General features: G+C 42.9%; 1 pseudogene; it reads right to left on the reverse strand.

Moving 5' to 3' along the window:
* Positions 1-4,475: 4,475 nt before the first annotated feature.
* On the reverse strand, positions 4,476-10,205 carry LOC111150376 (annotated as a pseudogene).
* Positions 10,206-15,065: the final 4,860 nt, after the last annotated feature.

Here is a 15,065-nt window from a genome sequence, read left to right on the forward strand (position 1 = left end):
GTGATTTCCTCAATTCCTTTCTTGAGTATTCTATAGTTTTCTGAGTATAGATTCTTTGCTTCTTTGGTTAAATGTATTCCTATGTATCTTATGGTTCTGGGTGCACTTATAATTGGGATTGACTCTTTAATTTATCTTTCTTCTGTCTTCTTGTCGGTGTATAGAAAGGCAACTGATTCCTGTGCATTGACTTATATCCTGCCACTTTACTGAATTCCTGTATGAGTTCTAGAAGTTTTGGGGTGGAGTCTTTTGGGTTTTCCACATAAAGTATCGTATCATCTGCAAAGATGCTAATTTTATTTTATTTTACTTTTTGTACTGCTAAGTTTAAATGGCAATTACAAAAAATATATATATTTTCTAACTACTTTTCCCCCCAGTGTACAGAAAAATTTATTGGCTTTTGTATTTTGTGTTTGTATTCAGAAATCTTGCCAATCCATCTTTCCCTCCACCACTGAATTGTACTTTCCACCATGTCTTTCCTCTTCATTTCCCTCCTAGTGATGTATCTTGTCTTTCTTACTTCCCCATCACATGCACTTTCCCTTTTTGCCTCTTCATTCACTCAGACTATTTTTACCCCCTCACACTGAATCTTTTCCACTCTCAGAGAATACTCACTCAACACAGTAGCATCTTTCTTCTGCTCCAGATTGTCAACCCATCTTATTAATTTGAATAATCTATCCATAAATTCTCTCTGCATAGGAAATTATAGTCACATACCAAAAAAAAAAAAAATGTTTTCCTTATCAATCCAAAGACTCTTTTTTTTTCTTTTACTGTATTGGCTAAAACCTCCAAAACAATACTGACTGGAAGCTGTATCGGGGGCTAAATTACAGTAACAAAAAACCTGCAAATCTCAGTGACTTATAAAAATTTTTTCCTTATTTGTGCTTCTTGTCCATACTGGGCTGACAGTAGCTTCCAGGTTATTTTCATTCCAGAACCAAGGCTGAATGGGCATCCCCTATCTGGGGCATTGCTAGAAAGTTAAATATGGTGGAATCACACAGTGATGCTTAAACCTTTCTTTAGAGGTAGGGCATGTCACCTCCTATCACTTTCATTAGTTGAAGCAAGACCGTTGGCCAAGGCTGACACTATTAGGGTGGAAATGTGTAGTTCTAAACAGGGAGTAGCTTCAAATATTTTAAGCAGTAATACAACCTACCACAGAGGGCATACCCCCACCATTTTACTAAGAGTACTCCATCTTAAAAAAATGCTTCACATTTTTGAAGCAAGTTCAATTTTCTCTTTTGAGCATTTTGGCTTTCTCCTTCTGTCAACTCCACCTTCTCCTAAGTGCCTGCATCTTTTTCTGCTGTCCAATGTGGGATCCATTTTCCTGTGGCTGATTTCTCCTGATGTTTGCCCAAATTTACTCTCCTTGCTCCTCCATTAATGTCTGTATTCTGATTCTCTTTCAGTAAAGTCCCTCACTTTCTTCAAGACCTGGTGGAGAAACAACTCTTCCATGAATCCTTTACTGAATAAGCCCAGCTTTCCTCACTAGGATCCCTAGAGGATGTCTTCCATATCACCAAGCCATTGACTAACTCTATATTGCATTGTACTCTTTTTTTTTCTCAAATATTTTGTTTATTTATTTGAGGGAGGGGCAGAGGGAGATTGAAAAGCAGACTCCCCACTGAGTTGGGAGCCTGGCCTAGGGTTTGATCCCAAGACCCTGAGATCAATGGATTGAGTAGAAGGCAGATGCTTAACTGACTGAGCCACCCAGGTGCCCCTGCATTGTACTCTTAAATTATTCAGTGCCTACAACATATGTCTTTTTTACATCATTATATATAAGACATAAGAATTAAATGAGTGGATATGTGAAAACCTCTTATATTGTACCTAAAATGTGTGTTTGTTTAATTATTTAAAAGTATTTACTTATACTATATAGAGAACAAGAGAAATAAAGGCAATAGGTAAAATAATTAGAGAAGGAATAGGTTGCTAATAGATTGAGACATATTAGATGTGATAAGGTAAGTAGAGCATATATGTTGAACATCTACAAGAAGATCCAAGTCAGGCTAAATAGTCACAAAAATTGTAGATTTCAAAAAAAAAAGATTTTATTTATTTGAGAGAGAGAGAGAGAGCACAAGTAGGGGGAGCAGCAGAGGGAGAGGGATAATCAGACTCCTTGCTGAATGGAGAGCCTGATGTGGGGCTCGATCCCAGGACTCTGAGATCATGTCCTGAGCCAAAGTCAGATGCTTAACTGACTGAAACACCCAGGCACCCTGAAAATTGTAGATTTCTTAAATCAGTCACTTATTAGTGACTCCTGTTCTAGTTCTACATGTCCTCTGTTTGAGACACATAGTAAATTATTGGAAAATTATAGCAGTGGCCAGGCATACTTGTCCCTGTTTCTCACTGATAGAGCAAGAATATATTGTCTCCAGGTAATCTGTTTGATGAGTCTCCTTGTTAATTTTTAATTCTGATCTTCATAGCCACATCATCATAGGTGATGTGACAGAGAGATACAGGACATATACATTTTGCATAACTCATGATTCAGGTATTGTGGTCCTACTATTCCACTGTACCCTATCCCAGATTTATTAACCCAATCCATTTCTTTCCCTTTACTACTCACTCTATTTTCTATGTCAATTCAAATTGTGTGATTTGAGAGTTGAAATTTGATCTGGGAGACTTCTTGTTTCTTATCTTTTGGGATAGATTGTCAGATAGCATTCGTGGAGTCTCCCAATTCATCAAGGTAAACTTCCCACCATGGCAGTTTCCATCTCACTGTAGGTGTCAATCAGTATTGATGACTGTCAAAAACAAAAGCTAAAGCCCAAAATGAAGTTGCTTAAGCTAGACCGCATCACCAAAGTGGGCCTTAATATTTAACCTAATTGTAGTTTCTACCTCCCTTAGAAATGTAGTCTTTACTGGTCAGTCAAGAATTTTCTGGTCAGCACCAATGAGGTAGTCTGTCACATTGGGCCTCTCCATCCCCCAAAAGCAAGATGAGGTAATCTGCATGATAAAACCCCCAAGATTTTCCCCCAAGGGAAAGTGACTTTCCCTGAAACAGTCCTTTCTTTTTATTATTAGCAAAACCTCCTTGACCCGCCCTCTTTTTCTATAAAAACCTTCCATTTTATACAACTCCTTAGAGCTCTCCTATGTTTGCTAGATGGGATGTTCCCTAATACATGAATTGCTTAATATAGCCAACTATATCTTCAAATTTACTCAGTGAATTTTGGTTTTGTCTTTTTTTTTTTTAAGGAGGCTCTATACCCAGTATGGAACCCAGTGTGGGGCTTGAACTTATGACCCTGAGGTCAAGACCTGAGCTAAGATCAAGAGTCAGACGCTTAACCAACTGAGCCATCCAGGCACCTGAGTGAATTTCATTTTTTAACATTACCTTTATCTTTCCCCCATTAAGCCCTTTGAAGGCAGGAACCGTTTTTTCTACTTTTCTATGATTCTCTCTAGCAACCAGAGTTGGACATATGACAAATATTTAATAAATATTTATTGATGAATTTTCTCCCAGTTTCAAGAAGGCAGGATGTGAGAACCATGATGTGACTAATTGTGTTCAACTGTATGAAGGATTCTTTAAAAAGTAATCTCTATGTCCAATGTGGGGCTTGAACTCATGACCCGGAGATCAAGAGTTGCATACTCTACTGACCGAGCCAGCCAGGCACCCCCAACCATATGAAGTTTTATAGGTATACTTCCAGCTCTTAATGTATGTAATTTTGAAATAGTAGTGGGTTGTTTTTTTCATGTACAGTATCCAAACAATTATTGATTGGTATGTGTGTGTGTATGTGCATGTTGAGTGAGTTGTGGACAGTGGAGAAGGCAGAGGAGGGAGCTAATACTTACCGTACAGTTGCTCTGTGATGTGATCGCTTGGCATTGTGCCAGTTAGCTACATAAATCACATCATTTAATCCATGATAACAGTGGTTCTCAAACTTTAGCCTGCTAGAATCACCTGGAAGGCTTGTTAAAATAGAGATGTCAACCCCACCCTCTGAATTTTTGATTCAATGGGTCTCAGGTCACTTGCTTCTCAAGTTCAACCTTGATACTGAATATCATTATCAAGAATATAAACACTGATTTATATTTGCATAGACCTTTATATTTTTTGGTCTCAAATTCTATCTTATTTATTCTTTAAATTATAATTAGGAATGAATCTTATTTAATCCTGTGTGGTGGATGTTATTATTCTGGTTCTAAAAGTAAAGAAGATCTCAACTGAGGGACATTCTTTTTTTTTTTTTTTTTTTACCTGCAAAAAGCTTTATTGTTTCCATTTGTTCCACAGGTGGGGAGAGGGCTCCTGGGTGGTTGAAAAGCTGCCTAGTGGCTTCAGGGAGAGGTTCAGGGCACAAGCCTTGGCACCAGCGTGATGCCAGAGGGGTCCCTCAAAGACTGCTGAGCTTCAGAGGCTCCTAGTGGTGCTCGAGGGTCAGCCTCTTGAAGAGATACTCACCAAGCCCAGCCTGGGGGCTGGCCAGCCTGCGGAGGTGAGTCAGCTGGTTGCCATCTTCTTGATGAGTTTCCCCTCCTCATGCAGGAAGTGGTTCTCCGGGAAGTCACAGGGCTGGGGTTCTGTGCGGGCAAAACCCAGGGCATGCAGACCCAAACAGGCCTGGTTCTGGTTCTTCTCCAGAACCAGGGCGGCTTCCCTGGCATCCACAGCTTTACTACATTCCCCACCCCCTCCACCCCCCTGGGACGGCTCCTGCACATCCTGGAAGAAGGCGCCACCGCCGGGCTGGTTTTGCATGTTCAGGAGACGCTGGGTGCCCTGGGTCTTCTCCTCAGCCGACTCACCGAAGAAATGTCCCACACCTTCCACAGTCACATTGTCCCAGTGGAAATACCAGAAGAGGTAGGTGTAGGAGGCCTGCAGATGCACGTTGACCAGGGGCTTTATGACGGCCTCCCTCCCGCCCCAGGGATATCCTACTGAGGAATGTGGGAGCTCATGGTTGATCAGTGATAAGGAGCTAGGCTCAAAATTGGGTGGGAGGGCAGACGGAGGGAGAAGCAGACTCCCAACTGAGCAGAGAGCCCAACTCGGCTCAATCCCAGGACCTGAGTGAAGGCAGTTGCTTAACCAACTGAGCCACCCAGGCACCCCCTGAGGGACATTCTATAAAATAATTGTCATGTTCTCTACAAAAATGTCCCTATCACAAAAGACTAAGAATAGGAGACCAAAGTAGATGAAAACTAAATGCAGTATGTGATCTTGGACTGCATCCTGGAATGAATGTTTTCTTTTGGGGACAATCGATTTGTTTGGAACATAGACTGTTGATTAAACAAACGTATTGTGTCAATGTTAAATTTCCTAAATTTGAATTGTGGTCACATAAGAACTATATCCTTGTTCTCAGGATATACACATTGAAATATGAAAGGGTTAAGAAGCCTAAAGATGTAGTCTGCTCTCAAATAGTTCAGAAAAAAGGAAACAAAGGGAGAGAATAATAAAGCAAATTCTTTTTATTCTTCTTGCTCATTTCTCTAGCTGAAACTTTCCCAAACTAAATAGTAGAACAACAATAACAACAATAATCAAACTCAACAGGATCCAAACCTGTCCAAGGACATTTCCTATTCTCACCACACCCTGTGAGGCTCCTCACCAACCCCTCTTGCCCCTCAGACACTGCCTTCCTTACTGAGTTTCCTCCAAGGTGCTCCATGGCCTGGAGCTGAAGGTGTTCTTCTAGGGCTCACAGGAGGTGACAGACTGCGCCACTTTGCCTAGGACGATCTCAGTTTTAGCACTGAAAGTCTCATGTGCCCACAAAGTCGAAGTCCTGGGCAAAGCAGAACAATTGGCCACATTACCCCATGGTTAAACTTTTACCATATGTACTACCGAGTGAGTCTAGGAGTCAGGAGAAGGAGGTTTTAAGGCCCCGATGCATGCTGGGAAGTTTAAACCTCAGTTACCTGTTTCCCCTTCAGCACCAGCCTAGCAAGTGCCACCCAAAATGCCCTTGAAGGGCTCATTTAACTTGTCCAAGTTCTCATGGCTAGCCAGTGGTATAGCTGAGCTAGAACCCAAGCTTGCACCCAGTGCTTCATTTATTCATTCATTCATTCATCCATGAATCTAGTCAGCTAAAAGCTGTATTGAGTGACCATCTACTAAGTAACAGGCACTGGTTTAGGACCCTGGGATATAGCTGTGAACGAAATAAACAAGAACCCTGCCCTCTTGGAACTTAACAGTTGGGAGAAAGATGGATAATGCACAAATGGACCAATAAACAAGAAAGAGTGAGTGAGAAAGGATTTCCAGAAGATTAGAGTGAATGTGACAGAGTATCCCCAGGTAACTACTTTAAATTAGAAGAGTAAAGCAAACTTTGAATAACCAAAAGGAGACAGTCATGGAAGCTTGGGGAAGGACACACCTGGCTGAAGACAGAGCAAATGCAAAGACACTGAGGCAAGAATGATTTTGGTATCTGCAAAGAATAAGAAGAAAGCAATGTGGTTGTGGTAGAGTGTGTGTGTGTGTGCGTGTGTGTGTGTGTGTGTGTGTGTGTGTGCATGCATGTGCGCTTATTAGGTGGGTGATGGAGGGAAAGGAAAGGGGAAAGAGAGAAAGAGAAGGGGGAGGGAGATAGAGGGAGCTTGCTCTAAAAATGGTGGCAAGCCATTTGAAGGCTTTAAGCAAGTCAGTGACAGGATCTTGATATTTTATAAGAGGATTTGGATTTGTCTGGGTGCAGTGGTTCAAGTAAGATGATGGTGACTTGGATTATGTCAGTAGTAGTGGAGTTGGAGAGAAGTGGAATTTGGATGAAGAGTTGGCGGAGCTTACCAATGGATTGGACATAAAGGGTGAAAGAATAAAAGGAATCAAGCATGGCTCCTAGAGTTCTGGCTTGAGCCGTTCTCTGGAAGGCAGCTATTTAGGGAGATGGGGAAGGTGGGTAACAATGGGGAAGCCGACTGACAGGTGGGGAATCAAGCGTCATGCTTTGGCCATGTTAAGTCCGATGTCTGTCCCATGGCCACATGGAGTTGTCAAATAGTCACTAGAAGTGCGAGTCTGATGTTCTAGAGAGCTGTCAGAGCTGGAGATCGAGGGCTGGGAGTCTCCAGTAGATAGAGAACCTCAGCTTGTGCTTGGAACTGAAGGAGGTGGCCTGAGCTTCTCCCTGGCTGCAGGTGCTGTCTGGTGTGGAGGCTGGTCAGAGGGGTAGGAGCCAGCAACGGAGACCTAGGGAAGGAAGGGGGAAACCAGAGGCCAAGGGAGGAAGCTCTTTGACTATGGTCCACTGCCCTCCACCCCAACTGTGGGAGAGGTGGTCTACACAGTCTGATATTTACATGAGGTCATAATAATCCTTTAAATTTGAATAGCACTTCAGGTGAGCAGGGTTTTTTTTTTTAACCCAGGTTTTCTCATTTAACCCACGCACCGGGCCTGTGGGGTGTGTGTTATTGTCGTCATTTCAAATATGAGGGAACTGCTACCAGACATGTGCAGTGAAAGTCTGGGGTCCCAGTGCATCCGCAGTCAGCTTCCCAAGCGGAGCTTGAAGCACAGGTTCTTGTTTAGGCAGCTCACTGAGCAGACGCTCTTCCACGAGGAAGGGGAAGCGGGAGAGCGCAGAGGAAGAGAGCTAAGCAAGGATGTGGTCTAGACTGGAGGCTGATTTCTGCCAGATCCCACAGGAGCCCCGGGGACACTAAAAGCCCCAGGGAACTGGTCCTCCCTGGAGATGGTTGGCCTTTGGTACTCTCGCATCAGTCACTCATTGGCTAATGGCTGCTTCTGGAAGGGGAGGGGGAACCTTATCATCCTGCTAGAAGGGACTCCCATTTGTCTGAGAGCAATTTCCCAGAGAAGATAGTCCTGAGCAGTTTGCTGCCTATACTGACAGCAGCCAAGGGATGAGCAAACCAGTCAAGAGAAGGCTATCTGGGCATCCCACCAATGGCGTCCCCCAGGCAGTGCTAATGGGCACTGGGACTTGAACCCAAGTCTTCTGGGGCTATGTCCCATGAAGTTCCTCACCGGCTTTGCACTGCACTGTTAGATCACTATGGGGTCCTTTATGAAGAGCAGTTTTCTACCATGGGAGGTGGAAGAAATAAGACCTGAAGAATAGGAGGAGGACAGAGTCATAACCAAGAGGTTCTAGTGAAGTAGGGGTAAGGCAAGATACTAGAAATAAAGGATAAACTCGATCCCTTATTAACATTCCATATAGGGATTAAAATAAGTCTTACATTCCTGTGTCTTCCATTTTAAAGACTTAATTTGCAAAACAGGTAACATGAAAAAATATTCAAATTTGGGACAGTCATCTTACTGGAAATGGGAAACGGGGTTGGCTGGTAAGATTGTTCCTGTAAACATTGAAAATATCTTTCTCTGCATAAAACGCATTGGTTGATTTCAAACGTTTTCCTTGGCTTCTTTTCACGAGTTCACTTTTAAGACAATACTGAAATTAGTTATACTTTGCTATAAAACCCCTAACAACTTTCATGTCCATTTTTCCCTTCTTCTGTGACCTCAGGATAATTAAGTGTCTTTTTCTCCCAAGAAGAAATGTGAAGCATGTGGCGAGCCTGCTGGCCTATTTGTTGATTTATGGGTCAAGTCTTCAGTTATTACAGAGAAAATTTGAAAGTCTCTGATTAAGAAGCCCTGCTGATTTAAGAATCTCACTAGAAATATGTGCATAATTAATTATCTACAGATAATAATTCAAATTGTCCCTGGGTGATTCATATCGCCCGCTTTTATTAAATTATCCTTTTTCTGGGAGATATTCAGGTCTGCACAAAGTAAGATGTAGGGATGCACATAATATTGTAAGAGGTTGAACAGAAAGCAGTTTTCCTGCAGAAGAGCATTGATTCCAAATTTAAAGCTAATTTTCACAAGGCAATGAGTGTGTGTGTGTGACTTATACAGATGTGGTTAAGAAAATTTTCTGTCTGTACATGTTGCAGCTCTCGGCTTGTTTAAAAATGTTTTCTGTGCAAAGATAACCATTTCCTTGTGAGTGGTGGTAGAGAGAAGCAGAATAAAAATAATCAAATTATTTCTTTGAAAAAAATGGAAACAGTAGTCACCAAGGTCCATTTTTAGCAAGACACATGGGCCTGACAAGGCATTAGTTAGGATGTGTCACCCTTAAATATGTGGGTTTATTTAACAATGGAACGAGTAGATATATAAAGAACAGAGCTCCAGTACTGAGAATTCAGAAAGACCTATTTTTCTTTACTTTCTTTCTTTCTTCTTCTTCTTCTTTTTTTTTCCAGGAACGAAGATAATTTTTTTCAATCTCTCTCTTTTTATATAACAAAAAGAAGAAAAGAAAATCTTCACAAAACAGATGCAGGAGTATTCAGGAAGGCAGATGTCAGATTCAGAAAAGAGGTTCCCCCCCCAAGTCTGTGCTCTCCCCGCATGGCCATGGGGTGGGGGAGGGGTGAGGGCAGGTTTAAACAGGGGCTAGACTCCTTTTTACCCAAAAACCTGATTGAGGTCTGCTCCTAAAGAACCTGACTGGAGTTGTTGAGGGGGAAGAATTTCAAACAAGCGTACAAACCTTCTGGAAGCTCACTGCTTCTCCACGTTTTGATTTTTCAGGTTATTTTAAGGTTTTCATACCTCAGGCAAGGTGATTTATTATTATTGGGACTTCATATAACTCTTTAATCTTGCAAAGTGCTTTCCAGTCATTTCTCTCTCATTGTGCACCATGCCTTCCCTCTCTGCCACTGTAATTGGTTTGGGGGGAGGCAGCCCTCACTTTCCTAGGGAAAAGAAGATGCTGTTTCTGATATGAGGCACTTTCTGAGGTTTTACCTTTGTTTCTCCTTCACTTTCCTTCTTCTGAGCTCATTCCCTGCAGCCACCTATCACCTTCAGGTTCTCTCCTCCTACACCTTCCCCATCTCTGTCCGCAGATCCCACACAGCCCTGAAGTTCGGACTCCCCACCCCCCACAGCGGGCTCCTGCTCTCACCTCTGGGCCCCAAGTGGTCCAGAGCCAGCCTAGGGTCCGTCCCTGGGGAGCGGCCTTGCTCTCACGCACCACCTCCTCTTGCAGCCCCACTGCTGAGATCTCAAACAAACGGGAAGTAGCGCGTTCAGGCCCGGCCACCGCTGAAAGCGTCGTCATTCCCTGCGATATGCAGGTCCTCTGCAGTTGAACCCTGTGACGTTATCCTTTTGGTAGAGCAAAAACAATGAAGAGAAGCCATTTCATGTGCTTCAAAGGGAATGCGATCGCTATGTAACCTTAGAGCTGGCCCCTACCGCTTCTCCCCAGCCAACGGAGAAAGTTGGGGTAGTTTCTTTCCAAACGTTGTAGACAGCCGAATCCTCCATGCCAGTGCACTGTGGTCCCTATTTGCTCCCACATGTGAATCCTTCCAGTTATCTTTCCTGTCCACACCTTTTCTACTGGGCAGCTTGCCACTCCTATCCCATGGTCCACTTGTCCACAACCTGGCTCACTCCCCCTCGGTCCCAACCAAAGCCCTGTCCTCTGCGGGTCTCTCAAGCAGAGATGCTCCATCCCTCATTCACAGGGTATCAGGTTGAAAGGTGGGGCAGGCCCTCACCTGGCTCTTCATGCTTCTTTCAGGCCACTCTCTACCCTCTGGGCTTTGGAGACCCACAGGAGGTAACTCTGCCACTCTCTAAATCTCCTCATCTCTGTCAGCTTTCAGCTTGCTGGTCACTCGCCCTCAGTCAGTGACTCTCTGTTGTTTCTTCTCCACCCGCGTCCTGCCATCATCCCATGATCTTTGTGGCCTGTGGAGATAACAAACCACCCCTACGCTTTCAAGGTGTGCATCTTCTCCTCTTCTGCGACCTTGACCTCCACTCCCCTCCACTCATGCTTTTCGTGGCCTTATTCTAGAACTAGTCATTCTTAGAACTGCACCACTTCTGACGTCTGACGTTCACATAGTCCACTCTGACCAGTCTCCTAAATGTATCCCCGCCTCCCCTCCGGCCCCGTGCTCACTCAGTTGCTCCAACCACACTCACGGGTCAACCCAAGGAGCTACCTTCACTTGACCCACTAATTTCTCCCTACATTATATCAGTTCCCTCCAAGCTTCCCTTTTCTTTTCTCTCTCTCTCTTTTTTTTTAAAGATTTTATTTATTTATTTGAGGGACAGAGATCATAAGCAGGCAGAGAGGCAGGCAGAGAGAGAGGAGGAAGCAGGCTCCCCACTGAGCAGAAAGCCTGATGCGGGGCTCGATCCCAGTACCCTGGGACCACGACCCAAGCTGAAGGCAGAGGCTTTAACCCACCGAGCCACCCAGGTGCCCTTCCTTTTCTGTTTAGCTTGTATCTTGTGGTCTCTAACCTCTCTCTTGCCAGGATTCTTAATGTCTTTGTTCTATCCCTTTTATCAAACCCATGTGCCAAAACCCTATTCTTGGATGGATCCAACTTCTGCTTTTTGCTTCCATCTAGACAGTTGAGCATTTCTGGGGAAAATTACACCACTGGTACAACCATAAATCCATGACTTCTATGTTCCCCCAGGACCACCCTCCATGCCACCTTGAAGTCCCTCTATGTCTCATTTCAGTCCTCCTCAGTCTCCACAGTGACTATTTGAAAGCTTCTTCGTGCTTACCTTATCTTTGGTCTCTCATTCACCCCTTCAGTCTCTGTAGAGGTATCTTGGTTTCTAGGTCCCTGAGAAAAAAGTCAGCAGGCAGGAACACTTAAAATTTCTGTCTGACAGACTTAAAATATCTAACCACATTCTTACTCCTTTCTGTAAGGATGGAAGAGATGCCCCTCCTTGCTATCAATACTTAAACAAATAAGCCTTTCTACTCTCTTTTTAAAGATTTTTTTAAAATTTTTATTTATTTATTTATTTATTTATTTATTTTTAAAGATTTTATTTATTTATTTGACAGACCAAGATCACAAGTAGGTGGAGAGGCAGTCAGAGAGAGAGGAGGAAGCAGGCTCCCCGCTGAGCAGAGAGCCTGATGCGGGGCTCCATCCCAGGACCCTGGGATCATGACCTGAGCCGAAGGCAGAGGCTGTAACCCACTGAGCCATCCAGGCGCCCCTGATTATTTTTTATTTTTAAGTGATCTCTACACCCAACATGGTGCTCAAACTTAAGATGTGATGATCAAGAGTTGCACACTCCATGGGCTGAGCCAGCCAGGCGCCCCAGGCCTTTCTACATTTAATAAACCTTTGCATTCCATGTTCTCTATCCTCTTCTTTTTTCCCATTCCCTCTTACATTTTTTCAAGGTTAACTTTCCTAAAAGTATGGTCCACTCTCGCTGTCTTCATTTCCTACTTACCATAATAGCCTCTTCAATCCACTGCAGTCTCCCTTCTGTCCTCACCACACCATGAAAACTGCTCTGGCCAAGATCACCAGGAATATCTCTTGTTGGCAAACCCAGTGAAGTTCCTTGTCCCCAGTTCTTACTGCTCTCTTGGCATCCTCCTTATGTTGAAACACTCCTTTCCTGGAGCTTGGTGATATAGACCACTCCAGCTTTTCTCCTACCTTTCTGGCCACTTCTTCTCAGTCTCCTAATCAGCCCGTACTTCCAGTATTGAGTTCGGTTCTTGGCTGTCTTATGTTGTTACTCTGTGAACATCCTGGGGACAGCTCATGCATGCTCATGGCTTCAATTATCATCTGCACACCTCTCTCTCCTCTGGTTGTGTTCATGTGATGGTTTCCTTTTTTCTTTTTTCTCTACTGGTTATTCATTTCCTTCACCCTTTGGTGCCTGGATCACTTTCAACCAAGGACTCTATCCAGACCCTCAGTATTTCCAGTACAACCTCAGTTACTTTTCTTTATTTACTGGGCAAATAAAAGCTATTGTTAACCAACTACAGTTCACTGGCATTGTGTTTAGTATGAGAAAAACTTCATTTAGATCCCAGTTCTAGAACTCATATTAATTGACTGAATGGCAATCATTTATTTGAACTAATTTTGATTTCTTGAATGAAGCTTGAAATTCCAAATTATATCCACAAAAATCTGTTAAGCTTTAAAAAAGACATTTGAAATTCTTCAATGCAAATGAACACATTCAAGTCTGTGTATAGAAAGCAGAAGGAGCCTGAGACTTATTTTGGGATACTCATTGCTGTTTTGAGATGTCCCCCAGATTCAATACAGTTTGGAGAAGGATTTAAGAAAATGGGTGATGTGGTTATCCTCAAACAACTGTAACACCGTAACCATCTACTGAAGTGTGTGGGGGGGTGATTAAGGGGGGCTGCAGAATGAGTATGTGATTTGTTTTTTGTTTGTTTGCTAGTTTTCCTTAAAAAAATTTTTTTAATAACATGTAATATATTATTTGCCCCAGGGGCACAGGTCTGTGAATCGTCAGGCTTACATACTTCACAACACTCACCATAGCACATACCCTCTCCAATGTCCATAACCCAACCACCCTATCCCTACTCCCCCACCCCACAGCAACCCTCAGTTTGTTTTGTGAGATTAAGAGTCTCTTATAAAGGTTTGTCTCCCACCTAATCCCATCTTGTTTCATTTTTTTCCTTCCCTACCTCCTAAACCCCCCACTTTGCCTCTCAAATTCCTCATATCAGGGAGATCATATGATAATTGTCTTTCTCTGATTGACTTATTTCGCTCAGCATAATACCCTCTAGTTCCATCCATGTCGTTGCAAGTGGCAAGATTTCATTTCTTCTGATGGCTGCATAGTATTCCATTGTGTATATATATACCACTTCCTCTTTATCCATTCATCTGTTGATGGACATCTAGATTCTTTCCATAGTCTGGCTATTGTGGACATTGCTGCTATAAACATTTGGGTGCACGTGCCCCTTCAGATCACTACATTTCTATCTTTAGGGTAAAGATCCAGTAGTGCAATTGCTGGGTCATAGGGTAGCTCTATTTTCAACTTTTTGAGGAACCTCCATGCTGTTTCCAGAGTGGTTGCACCAGCTTGCATTCCCACCAACAGTGTAGGAGGGTTCCCCTTTCTCCGCATCCTTGTCAGCATCTGTCATTTCCTGACTTGTTAATTTTAGCCATTCTGACTGGTGTGAGGTGATATCTCATTGTGGTTTTGATTTGTATTTCCCTGATGCCAAGTGATGAGGAGCACTTTTTCATGAGTCTGTTGGCCATCTGGATGTCTTCTTTGCAGAAATATCTGTTCATGTCTTCTGCCCAGTTCTCGATTGGATTATTTGTTCTTTGGGTGTTGAGTTTGATAAGTTCTTTGTAGATTTTGGATACTAGCCCTTTATCTGATATATTGTTTGCAAATATCTTCTCCCATTCTGTCAGCTGTTTTTTGGTTTTGTTGACTGTTTCCTTTGCTGTGCAAAAGCATTTGATCTTGATGAAGTCCCAGTAGTTCATTTTGCCCTTGCTTCCCTTGCCTTTGTCGATGTTCCTAGGAAGAATTTGCTGCGGCTGATGTTGGAGAGGTTGCTGCCTATGTTCTCCTCAAGGATTTTGACGGATTCCTGCCTCACATTGAGGTCTTTCATCTATTTGGAGTCTATTTTTGTGTGTGGTATAAAGAAATGGTCCAGTTTCATTTTTCTGCATGTGGCTGTCCAATTTTCCCAACACCATTTGTTGAAGAGACTGTCTTTTTTCCATTGGACATTCTTTCCTGCTTTGTCAAAGATTAGTTGACCATAGAGTTGAGGTTCTATTTCTGGGCTCTCTATTCCGTTCCATTGATCTATGTGTCTGTTTTTGTGCCAGTACCATACTGTCTTGATGATGACAGCTTTATCATAGAGCTTGAAGTCTGGAATTGTGATACCACCAACTTTGGCTTTCTTTTTCAACATTCCTCTGGCTATTCGAGGTCTTTTCTGGTTCCATATAAATTTTAGGATTATTTGTTCCATTTCTTTGGAAAAAATTGATGGTATATTGATAGGGATTGCATTAAACATGTAGATTGCTTTAGGTAGCATAGACCTTTTCACAATATTTGTTCTTCCAATCCATGAGCA

The sequence above is a fragment of the Enhydra lutris genome, unplaced genomic scaffold (genome assembly GCF_002288905.1).
Source record: "Enhydra lutris kenyoni isolate GAN:26980312 unplaced genomic scaffold, ASM228890v2 scaffoldscaffold23, whole genome shotgun sequence".
Lineage (NCBI taxonomy): Eukaryota > Metazoa > Chordata > Mammalia > Carnivora > Mustelidae > Enhydra > Enhydra lutris.